The sequence below is a fragment of the Oncorhynchus tshawytscha genome, unplaced genomic scaffold (assembly GCF_018296145.1).
Source record: "Oncorhynchus tshawytscha isolate Ot180627B unplaced genomic scaffold, Otsh_v2.0 Un_contig_2548_pilon_pilon, whole genome shotgun sequence".
NCBI classification, from domain to species: Eukaryota; Metazoa; Chordata; class Actinopteri; order Salmoniformes; family Salmonidae; genus Oncorhynchus; species Oncorhynchus tshawytscha.
Window position 1 is genome coordinate 95,746 of NW_024609582.1, and position 13,434 is coordinate 109,179.

Consider the following 13,434-nt stretch of genomic DNA (forward strand, 5'->3'; position numbering starts at 1 on the left):
ACTATGTGGTGTAATCCAGGTAGTATTATGTGGTGTAATCCTGGCAGTATTATGTGGTGTAATCTAGGCAGTATTATGTGGTGTAAACCAGGCAGTATTATGTGGTGTAATCCAGGCAGTACTATGTGGTGTAATCCAGGCAGTACTATGTGGTGTAATCCAGGCAGTATTATGTGGTGTAATCCAGGCAGTATTATGTGGTGTAATCCAGGCAGTATTATGTGGTGTAATCCAGGCAGTACTATGTGGTGTAATCCAGGCAGTACTATGTGGTGTAATCCAGGCAGTATTATGTGGTGTAATCCAGGCAGTACTATCTGGTGTAATCCAGGCAGCATTATGTGGTGTAATCCAGGTAGTATTATGTGTTGTAATCCAGGCAGTATTATGTGGTGTAATCCAGGCAGCATTATGTGGTGTAATCCAGGCAGTACTATGTGGTGTAATCCAGGCAGCATTATGTGGTGTAATCCAGGCAGCATTATGTGGTGTAATCCAGGCAGTATTATGTGGTGTAATCCAGGCAGTATTATGTGGTGTAATCCAGGCAGTATTATGTGGTGTAATCCAGGCAGTATTATGTGGTGTAATCCAGGCAGTATTATGTGGTGTAATACTCTGAGAACACACATTCCCCTTAAAACCTCTTGGCGCACCGATCCCTTCAGCGGGATCATTTTCGTCAACATCCGGTGTGTTGCAGAGCGCCAAATTCAAATTAAATTACTAAAAATATGACATTTTCATGAAATCACAAATGCAACATACCAAAACACAGCTTAGTTTCTTGTTAATCCACCTGGCGTGTCAGATTATCAAAATGGCTTTATGGTGAAAGCAAACCAAGCGTTTATGTAAGGACATCTCTCTCAGCAGACAAAACATTACAAACAGCTAGCAGCAAAGTAGATTGGTCACGAAAGTTAGAAAAGCAATCAAATCAATCGCTTCCCTTTGATGATCTTCGTATGTTTGCACTCACAAGACTCCCAGTTACACAATAAATGTTTGTTTTGTTCAATAAAGATTATTTTTATATCCAGAAACCCCCATTTGGTTGGCGCATTTTGTTTAGTAATCCACAGGCTCGTGCGGTCACGGCAGGGCAAACGAAAATTCCAAATAGTGTCCGTAAAGTTCGTAGAAACATGTCAAACACTTTTTTTTTTAATCAATCCTCATGTTGTTTTTACGATAAATAATCGTTAATATTTCAAACGGACGGTAGCCTTTTCAATAGGAGAGAGAGAGAAAAGGTCTCGCTCCAGACGCTCACACATGCACACATCTGGGGACACCTAGCTATCCACTGATGTGATAATTCTCGCTCATTTTTTCAGAATAAAAGCCTGAAACTATGTCTAAAAACTGTTCACACCTTGTGGAAGCCACAGGGAAAGGAATCTGGTTGATATCCCTTTAAATGGAGGATAGGCTTGCAATGGAAAAGAGATGTTTCAGAATAACAGCACTTCCTGGTTGGATTTTCCTCAGGTTTTCGCCTGCAATATCAGTTCTGTTATACTCACAGACAATATGTTGACAGTTTTGGAAACCTTAGAGTGTTTTCTATCCTAATCCGCCAATTTATATGCATATTCTAGCTTCTGGGCCTGAGAAATAGGCAGTTTACTTTGGGCACGTTTTTCATCCAAACATCAAAATACTGCCGCCTAGTCTCAAGAGGTTTTCACCTGTCTAGGACACAGGTTCCACTAGTGGAACTCCCCCTCCCAACATTCCGCTGAAAAGGCAGTGCGGGAAATTCTAAAATATTTTTTTGAAATATTTAACTTTCACACATCAAGTCCAATACAGCAAATGAAAGATAAACATCTTGTTAATCTACCCATCGTGTCCGATTTTTTATATGTTTTACAGCGAAAACACAACATATATTTATGTTAGATCACCACTAAATCCAAATAAACACACAGCCATTTTTCCCAGCCAAATTATGAGTCACAAAAGCAGAATTAGAGAGAAAATTCATCACTAACCTTTGATAATCTTCAACAGATGACACTCATATGACATCATGTTACACAATACATTTATGTTTTGTTTGATAATATGCATATTTATATCCACAAATCTTGGTTTACATAGGCGCCATGTACAGAAATGCCTCCAAATATCCGGTGTAATTACAGAGAGCTACGTCAGATAACAGAAATACTCATAAACTTTGACAAAAGATACATGTTTTACATATAATTAAAAATACAACCACTGTGTCAGATTTTTAAAAAACTTTACGAAAAAAGCCTGCCATGCAATAATCTGAGACGGCGCTCAGACGTAAATATATTTCTCCGCCATGTTGGAGTCAACAGAAATACGAAATTACATCATAAATATTCCCTTACCTTTGATGATCTTTCATCAGAATGCAGTGCAAGGAATCCTAGTTCCACAATAAATCGTTGTTTTGTTCGATAATGTCCATTACTCGTGTCCAATTAGCTACTTTTGCACGTTTAGTTCACATGTCCAAAAGCGGGCGCTGGTCCAAGCGAACTCGGACGAAAACTTTAAAAAGTTATATTCCAGGTCGAATAAACTGGTCAAACTAAGTAGAGAATCAATCTTCAGGATGTTATTATCATATATATCCAATAACGTTCCAACCGGAGCATTTGTTTTTGTCGACAGAGTAACGGAACGCAAGGCGATATAATGAGTACTGCGCATAACCAGGAACTGGTATTCTGCCAGACCAGTGACTCATTCCCCTCCCATCCGGCCCCACATCACACTAGAGGCTTCATTCCACGTTCTACTGACTGTTGACATCTAGTGGAAGGCGTAGGAAGTGCAAACAGATCCATATCTTATTGACAATGAGTTGAAAATCAACCAGCCCCAGAATTTCCACTTCCTGTTTGGAAGTTTGCCTGCCCTATGAGTTCTGTTATACTCACAGACATAATTCAAACAGTTTTAGAAACTTCAGAGTGTTTTCTATCCAATATTAGTAATACTAATATGCATATATTAGCATCTGGGACAGAGTAGGAGGCAGTTCACTATGGGCACGCAATTCATCCAAAGTGAAAATGCTGCCCCCTATCCCTAAAAGGTTATAAACAACCCTCAGAATCAGGTTATAGCAAGGATCTTATTGAAGACATTTACATCATGAAGGAATCCATTAAACTCTTTGGTTATTCCATACCTCTTTTTGTACTAATCTGAACACAATCTCTTTAGGTGTTACAAACATGTCCAGGACATAGTTTGGAGTTGGACCCAGTTCACACAATATGTCTGCATTTTGAGATTATCATATATTTTGATCTTGTTTATCACCTCTAACAGGTCTGATAGGTGACCAGTCTAGTAACTCCTCTAACAGGTCTGATTGGTGTCCAGTCTAGTAACTCCTTTATCACCTCTAACAGGTCTGATTGGTGTCCAGTCTAGTAACTCCTTTATCACCTCTAACAGGTCTGATTGGTGACCAGTCTAGTAACTCACCTCTAACAGGTCTGATTGGTGACCAATCTAGTAACTCCTTTATCACCTCTAACAGGTCTGATTGGTGACCAGTCTAGTAACTCCTTTATCACCTCTAACAGGTCTGATTGGTGACCAGTCTAGTAACTCCTTTATGACCAGGTGCTAAAGGAGGAACTAAAGTAACATGCAAAAATAACATGCAAAACAGGCTAGAAAAAAAGAGGAGTTTATAACAGAACCTGAATTACTGGTTGTTACTGACGGACACTTGATCATCAAATCAACTTCTCACACGTATCTACAGGGACATCGAGCACCAGAAAAATAGAGATTACATTTATTTAAAAACACCAGGTACCGTAAAAACATTTATGATGCTTTTGGGTGATCTAGTCTGTCTTTACTAAACAAGTTTGATCTAGTCTGTCTTTACTAAACAAGTTAGATCTAGTCTGTCTTTACTAAACAAGTTAGATCTAGTCTGTCCTTACTAAACATGTTAGATCTAGTCTGTCTTTACTTAACAAGTTAGATCTAGTCTGTCTTTACTAAACAAGTTAGATCTGGTCTGTCTTTATTAAACAAGTTAGATCTAGTCTGTCTTTACTAAACAAGTTAGATCTAGTCTGTCTTTACTAAACAAGTTAGATCTAGTCTGTCTTTACTAAACAAGTTAGATCTAGTCTGTCTTTACTAAACAAGTTAGATCTGGTCTGTCTTTACTAAACAAGTTAGATCTAGTCTGTCCTTACTAAACAAGTTAGATCTAGTCTGTCCTTACTAAACAAGTTAGATCTAGTCTGTCTTTAACTAAACAAGTTAGATCTAGTCTGTCTTTACTAAACAAGTTAGATCTAGTCTGTCTTTACTAAACAAGTTAGATCTAGTCTGTCTTTACTAAACAAGTTAGATCTAGTCTGTCTTTACTAAACAAGTTAGATCTAGTCTGTCTTTACTAAACAAGTTAGATCTAGTCTGTCTTTACTAAACAAGTTAGATCTAGTCTGTCTTTACTAAACAAGTCTGTCCCCCCTCCATCCAAATATATACATTATCATCCCATTTTTCCTGCATTAAAACATGGTACGGTAAGAGACAGATTTTCCCTTCTGTTTACGACGGTTCACTTTGAACTTTAACAGGTATATGTTTAACTATTTAAACCTTTTAACTTTAACAGGTATATGTTTAACTATTTAAACCTTTTAACTTTAACAGGTATATGTTTAACTATTTAAACCTTTAACAGTTTAACTATTTAAACCTTTTAACTTTATAGATTTTCCCTTCTGTTTACTTTAACAGGGTTCACTTTGAACTTTAACAGGTATATGTTTAACTATTTAAACCTTTTAACTTTAACAGGTATACTGTTTTGTAACTATTTAAACCTTATAACTTTAACAGGTATACTGTTTTGTAACTATTTAAACCTTTTAACTTTAACAGGTATACTGTGTTTAACTATTTAAACCTTATAACTTTAACAGGTATACTGTGTTTAACTATTTAAACCTTATAACTTTAACAGGTATACTGTGTTTAACTATTTAAACCTGGCATTCATTGTCATGTAGTTAAATATTTTATTCCCTTTAAGTTTCATGTTCCTGGATCCTTCAGGAGATTCTATTTCAAACTAACACTTGACTCATCCAGGCGTGGTCCCAAATCACACCCTATTCCCCATTGGGTCCTGTTCAAAAGAAGGGCACTATATAGGTAATAGGGTGGCATTTGGGACTCACAGAGAGTGTATTGTCCGTTGATGGATGTGCTGCCAAATTCTTCGAAGTGAAAATGTGCTCAAACCTGCCGGGCTGTTCATGTTCATGACGTTTCATGATAATCGTCAAGAGGGCTCACGTTACTAGGTTACCACAGTTATTTTAGGCCAACGATAACAACTGTCCTATTGTCACTAGTAGAACGAGGAGGCAGGGAAGCGCTACTGAGGTACACAATAGTACATTCTGGTAGACAGAAGGGGCTCTTTGGTAAAAGGGGTGAATTGGTCATCAAAAAGAAAGGAGGACCAAGGCACACTTCATACAATTAATTCAAATGCCTTTATTTGTAGGTTCATTAGAAACAAAGTTTTAAAAATCCGACGTGTTTCGGCTGCATGGCCTTCGTCAGGGATTTGCTTTCATCAGATTTCTAAAACGTTGTTTCTATTGAACAGGCCCTACAAATAAAGGCATTTTCATGAATGATATGAAGAGAGCCTTGGTCCTCCTTTCTTTTTGATGTCCTATTGTCACGTTCCACAGCAAGAAAACCAAATATGTCACTGAAACAGAAGGGGGAACTAACAAAGAGTCACTGACAGCAACCAAAACGACAAGGCTGGGGTTTTAGGAGGGGTTCTGAAAGACACTCATGGTGTCCACTGAACGTTGACTAGCAACAACAACTGGAGCCTAAAAGACACCCACCATGAGACCCACTAAATTCACCAAGAACAGGCAAACAAAATGAAAACACAAACCAAACTTAAAGACATGAAGTACAAAGACAACTGGAGGAGTTAACCCTCCACATCTACCAAGACAACTGAAGGAGTTAACCCTCCACATCTACCAAGACAACTGAAGAGTTAACCCTCCACATCTACCAAGACAACTGAAGGAGTTAACCCTCCACATCCATCAAGACAACTGGAGGAGTTAACCCTCCACATCTACCAAGACAACTGAAGGAGTTAACCCTCCACATCTACCAAGACAACTGAAGGAGTTAACCCTCCACATCCATCAAGACAACTGAAGGAGTTAACCCTCCACATCCATCAAGACAACTCTAAAGGAGTTAACCCTCCACATCTACCAAGACAACAAAAGGAGTTAACCCTCCACATCTATCAGACAACTAGAGGTGTTAACCCTCCACATCTACCAAGACAACTAAAGGAGTTAACCCTCCACATCTATCAGACAACTGGAGGTGTTAACCCTCCACATCTATCAGACAATTAGAGGAGTTAACCCTCCACATCTACCAAGACAACTAGAGGAGTTAACCCTCCACATCTATCAAGACAACTAAATGAGTTAACCCTCCACATCTATCAAGACAACTAAAGGAGTTAACCCTCCACATCTACCAAGACCACTAGAGGAGTTAACCCTCCACATCTACCAAGACAACTAGAGGAGTTAACCCTCTACATCTATCAAGACAACTAGAGGAGATAACCCTCCACATCTATCAAGACAACTAAAGGTGTTAACCCTCCACATCTATCAAGACAACTAAAGGAGTTAACACTCCACATCTCTAAAACAACTAAAGGAGTTAACCCTCCACATCTATCAAGACAACTAAAGGAGTTAACCCTCCACATCTACCAAGACAACTAGAGGAGTTAACCCTCCACATCTATCAAGACAACTAGAGGAGTTAACCCTCCACATCTACCAAGACAACTAGAGGAGTTAACCCTCCACATCTATCAAGACAACTAAATGAGTTAACACTCCACATCTACCAAGACAACTAGAGGAGTTAACCCTCCACATCTACCAAGACAACTAAAGGAGTTAACCCTCCACATCTATCAAGACAACTAGAGGAGTTAACCCTCCACATCTACCAAGACAACTAGAGGAGTTAACCCTTAACATCTACCAAGACACCTAGAGGAGTTAACCCTCCACATCTCTGAAGACAACTAAAGGTGTTAACCCTCCACATCTACCAAGACAACTAAAGGAGTTAACCCTCCACATCTACCAAGACAACTAAAGGAGTTAACCCTCCACATCTACCAAGAAAACTGGAGGAGTTAACCCTCCACATCTACCAAGACAACTAAAGGAGTTAACCCTCCACATCTCTCAAGACAACTAGAGGTGTTAACCCTCCACATCTATCAGACAACTAGAGGTGTTAACCCTCCACATCTATCAAGACAACTAAAGGAGTTAACCCTCCACATCTACCAAGACAACTAAAGGAGTTAACCCTCCACATCTATCAGACAACTGGAGGTGTTAACCCTCCACATCTATCAGACAACTAGAGGAGTTAACCCTCCACATCTACCAAGACAACTAGAGGAGTTAACACTCCACATCTATCAAGACAACTAAAGGAGTTAACCCTCCACATCTATCAAGACAACTAAAGGAGTTAACCCTCCACATCTACCAAGACAACTAGAGGAGTTAACCCTCCACATCTACCAAGACAACTCTTAAATATCACCTTGGCCAGCCACTCTTAAATATCACCTGGGCCAGCCACTCTTAAATATCACCTGGGCCAGCCACTCTTAAATATCACCTGGGCCAGCCACTCTTAAATATCACCTGGGCCAGCCACTCTTAAATATCACCTGGGCCAGCCACTCTTAAATATCACCTGGGCCAGCCACTCTAAATATCACCTGGGCCAGCCATAAATATCACCTGGGCCAGCCACTCTTAAATATCACCTGGGCCAGCCACTCTTAAATATCACCTGGGCCAGCCGCTCTTAAATATCACCTGGGCTCTTAAATATCCCCTGGGCCAGCCACTCTTAAATATCCCCTGGGCCATCACAATTGAAGCAAATTCCAATGAATGAGATGGACAAGCCAGCACAGGTGTAACACATACTGACTAAGGAGGTGACACCAATTGGTTGCCACTACATGCTAACATCCAACCTCGAAATATAAAAATATCATTAAACAGCCTGTAACACTTTTGCCAGTGTTGTGATGTTGGGAACAGCCACATTAGTACATTCCTGTGCCATAAAGGTCCAGACCTCTTAACAGAGACTTGTACTGTATATGGAAGGTAACATACTACCCATCCCGGATCCGGGAGCGTAAGCATAGCCTGAAACTAATTAGCATAACGCAGCGGACATAAATACCCCAAGAAAATGTTCCTTTTCATGAAAATCACAAATGAAATATATTGAGACACAGCTTAGCGTTTTGTTAATCACACTGTCATCTCAGATTTTCAAAATATGCTTTACAGCCAACGCTAGACAAGCATTTGTGTGAGTTTAACCTAGCATAGCATTATGCCCTGCTAGCAGCAGGCAACATTTTCATGAAAATAAGAAAAGCAATCAAATTAAATCATTTACCTTTGAAGAACTTCGGATGTTTTCACTCACGAGACTCCCAGTTAGATAGCAAATGTTCCTTTTTTCCAAAAATATTATTTTTGTAGGCGAAATAGCTCCGTTTGTTCTTCACGTTTGGCTGAGAAATCGACCGGAAAATGCGGTCACTACAACTCCGAACATTTTTCCAAATTAGCTCCATAATATCGACAGAAATATGGCAAATGTTGTTTGGAATCAATCCTCAAGGTGTTTTTCACATATCTATTGGATAATATATCCACCAGGACAATTGGTTTCTCATTAGAAGCGATTGGAATAATGGCTACCTCTGTACTTTATGCGAGATTTTCTCTGGGAGCATCATGTGACCACTTGCTCAATGTAGCCCCCTACGGGTATTCTTCAACATAAATGCGTAAAAATACGTCACAATGCTGTAGAGGAGTCATTGGCATGCAGCGCTTTCAAAATATGGGGCACTTCCTGATTGGATTTTTATCTGGGTTTCGCCTGTAACATCAGTTCTGTTGCACTCACAGACAATATCTTTGCAGTTTTGGAAACGTTAGTGTTTTCTATCCAAAGCTGTCAATTATATGCATCATCTTATATGCAGTCGAGCATCTTGTCGTGACAAAATATCCCGTTTAAAACAGGAACATTTTTTATCCAAAAATGAAATACCGCCCCCAGAGTTTCAAGAGGTTTTAAGTCTATCACTATGATTATTGTTTAATTATGTCTGTTTTCTCCCCCCTCTCTCTCTCTCTCTCTCTCTCTCTCTCTCTCTCTCTCTCTCTCTCACTCTCTCTATTCATCTCTCTCTCCCTCCCCCAGGGGTACCATGGTTCAAACATTGAACAATATGGAGGAGCTTAGAAATTCTTTGTTTGGTCGTCCCTCCCCAGGCACGGACTCAAGCTCCTTTTCTGGTTCGCCAACGATTACATCGTCTTCAAAAATGACAACCAGATGGTTGCAAATTACGACCCCGAAGAGGGAGACTTTGGTTTCCATCGCTTCAAGAACAGACTTGATTGTGAAAACAACGTATGCAAGAGGCTGCTTCCTTATGGTGGCCCATTCTATGAGGTGGGCAACCTCCACCTCACAGCATCTGATTCCATGCCTGAGTACGTCAGTGAGGACAACACTGGTGACATAGATACCAGCAACATGGACCGCCTCATCATCAGTATGCGTTCAGACAGGATAGTAGATAAGGTCTATGTGACCCAACACGAAGACCTGAGGAACTTCAACCCGGTCAACACCTATCGCATCAGCAGGGGGTTGCTCATGATCATATGTGGCCATCCATTGAGTAACTTCCTGGAACAGGCGGGCTATTCCGCCCATGAGCAAAATGTAATTATTGATCAGGGCATCGCCCCAGGGAGTCTGGGGATACCAGGATTGATATGGACGGTGGATCCAGAGCTCCACCCAGAGCTCCACCCAGCGCTCCACCCAGAGCTGCACCAGGCTTCTGGGAAAGCTACTGTACCATACTGTAACCAGGCTTCTGGGAAAGCTACTGTACCATACTGTAACCAGGCTTCTGGGAAAGCTACTGTACCATACTGTAACCAGGCTTCTGGGAAAGCTACTGTACCATACTGTAACCAGGCTTCTGGGAAAGCTACTGTACCATACTGTAGATCAGTGTCCTTTAGTCCTGGTCCTGGGGACCCTGAAGGGGGGAACTTTTTAGTTTATTACCCCAGCATATTGCTGTTCATTATGGTATGTTCATTTTCACTAATACATTTAGTCATTTATCAGACACTCTTATCCAGAGTGACTTCAGTGCATTAAACTAAAGGCAGATAAACAACAACATCCTGTATCACATAGGAAGTCAACTGTTTCTGTTACCATTACTGAGAGGGTTGTTGCTGTTGGGGTCTGCTATTGGCTAAAATACTTCTGTATTTTAAAATACAAACTACATGCATTTTAATTAAATACACTTCAAAATACACGTATTTTGTTGTTTATTTTTCAAACATTGATGTTTATGTTATTTTGTCATTGTATTTTGACATTTTCCTCTTTCCCTTGTTGTGATCAATGTAGTTTCCTCTTCACTTCAACCCAAAACATGTGATGACATTAAATCAATGTGGAAAAGGCTGATTGGATTTGCAAGTCAACTACATAAGACCATTTCATCTAGTGGCCGACAATGAATGCAACAAGTAATCATTCTCTAATTCTTTAGAGGCTAATTCATTGAGTCTATATACCAACTCTATACACCAATGAATGCAACAAGTAGTCATTCTCTAATTCTTTAGAGGCTAATTCATTGAGTCTATATACCAACTCTATACACCAAATCTATATACCAGTCTACCAAGTCTATATACCAGTCTACCAAGTCTATATACCAAATCTATATACCAGTCTAACAAGTCTATATACCAGTCTACCAAGTCTATATACCACATTTATATACCAGTCTACCAAGTCTATAAACCAAGTAATCATTCTCTAATTCTTTAGAGGCTAATTCATTGAGTCTATATACCAAATCTAGAGTCAATCTGATCTATGGTTCATGAGTAGATGTTTGAAGTATGTTTTAGCAGTAGCATGTGTGCTAACATGCATCTATATGTACAGTGAGGCATATTTAACATAGCAACAATTTTTTCTCAAAACCATTAAATACTAAAAATCTGAAGTGAATCTGATGTATGGCTCATAAAGGAGAAGATGGTTCCAAATGGTTTTGAACATTAGTTCTACATATGCAAATCATGATTTGTTAATAGTTTCCTTGTTTTTTTTAGAGATATCAGTACAACATTCAGTGTGGTTCATCTTAGAGACGTCCATGATAGGGATGACAAGTTTCAAGTTGATAGGCCACTGTGGAGTGGATTTACAGGGATTTAAATGGTAAAATCAGCTTTGTGTTGAAGATGTGTGTGGTTTAACGGCGCTGGTTGGAGCTGCATCCAGGGGCGGCAGGGTGGCCTAGTGGTTAGAGCGTTGGACTAGTAACCGAAAGGTTGCAAGTTCGAATCCCCGAGCTGACAAATCTGTCATTCTGCCCCTGAACAGGCAGTTAACCCACTGTTCCTAGGCCGTCATTGAAAATAAGAATTTGTTCTTAACTGACTTGCCTAGTAAAATAAAGGTAAAATAAAAAATTAAATAAAAATGTGTTTCTACATGATCCTCTCCCTCCACCTTGTGGCCACAGATGGAACAGCACTCCTGACTGAAGAGGAGAAAGAGATGGAGAGTGATGGAGAAAAACAAAGAGAGGTATGAAGACGCCGACACACATCAGGTCACGTTGATACAGCCTCCCTGTGTTATGTGGTCTAGTCCAGGCAGTATTATGTGGTGTAATCCAGGCAGTAGTATGTGGTGTAATCCAGGCAGTATTATATGGTGTAATCCAGGCAGTATTATATGGTGTAATCCAGGCAGTACTATGTGGTGTAATCCAGGCAGTACTATGTGTTGTAATCCAGGCAGTATTATGTGGTGTAATCCAGGCAGTATTATGTGGTGTAATCCAGGCAGTATTATATGTGTTGTGTGTTGTGTCATGTCTTTGGCTATTCCGGATTAAGTGATATGACATGCTATTCCATAAAATAATTTCTCCGTAATTAATATTACCTGATTGAGCTAATCATGTAAATGTAATTAACTAGAGAGTCGGGGCACCACAAAATAATATTTATAGAGCTGTTATCTTCCGAATAAACTCTTAAAGACCTAGTAATATTTTACATCAATAGCAGTCAATATTAATCGTCACCTTAATTCAGTCTCATCTGAAAGTTATAAATTCTTGGCTATCTTCACGAACCCTGGCTAACAAGATGAATCAGCAATACAAAATGGGGTTTAATTATTTATTTACTCAATACCTAACTAATCACACAGAATTACACATACACATAATTAATCATAACTTGATTACAAATTACGTCATAAAGGAAAACGTCCCTAGCGGGTTGAACAGATATGACAGCTTGTTACACAAAAGAAAAGGGGCTGGGTTTGAGTGAAAGAGCGGGAAGACTGAGGAACAAAGGCGAAGCTGTGCTATCGTACAGTATCTTATGCATTCTAAATTTGGAAAAGGAAAATGCGATAAATATTTACTCTGAGCTGCGCTTCAGTAGGTTGGTGGTAGATGGAAGGCCATGTTGTCAAACCGAGTCCTTTGTCCTTTGAAGAATGTCTCTGGTGGTCAATTGGATACGTTGTAGTAACGTCGTTGTGTGATAGACGGGATACTCTGTCTGTTCCTTCCTAACCCTCGTTTGCAGCTGCTGTTGGTAACTCAACGGCTAGGAGGCATCACTTCTGTAGTGAATAAGAGTTCAAAGTTCATACCATTCGCAACCAAAGCTCACGCTGATGTTGGCTTCGTTCTGTAGTTATTATCTGAACCATTCTGACATCGGACCGTCGTCCTCAAGTCCTCGGAACAGGAGGTTATATTGTCGTCAAGGCTTTATTTTGGAAGGGAGAGGAGGGCGTGTTTGAAATTTTTTATAGCCCATGTCCCTTCACAGGGCGGGCCACTGATTGAGCTGAGCCCTACCTTATGAAAACCCAAATCTCACATTTTAGAAGCTAAAATCACATTTCATCCCGTCACAAATCATTTCATATTCAAACATTTAAATTGAACAACAATTCCATGTGAATCCGTTAACTCTGATGTGTAGACTTTCCACTGTAGAGTTTATGTCATCTTATCATTGATGTGAATGTCTCAGATGACAACCGAACTGACATCATATTCATTAAGTACCACCGCATATGTTCAATTGGTCGGATTACCAGAATATAGTTCATTCCCCCCACCTTCTGATGTTCCCAGAATCTCTATGTTAACCAAGGGGTTTGCAAATGTAACAT

At 39.7% G+C, this 13,434-nt stretch overlaps 1 pseudogene; it reads left to right on the forward strand.

Annotated features, from left to right (window-relative positions):
- Positions 1-9,379: 9,379 nt before the first annotated feature.
- Positions 9,380-10,519, forward strand: LOC112248033 (annotated as a pseudogene).
- The last annotated feature ends 2,915 nt before the right edge of the window (positions 10,520-13,434 follow it).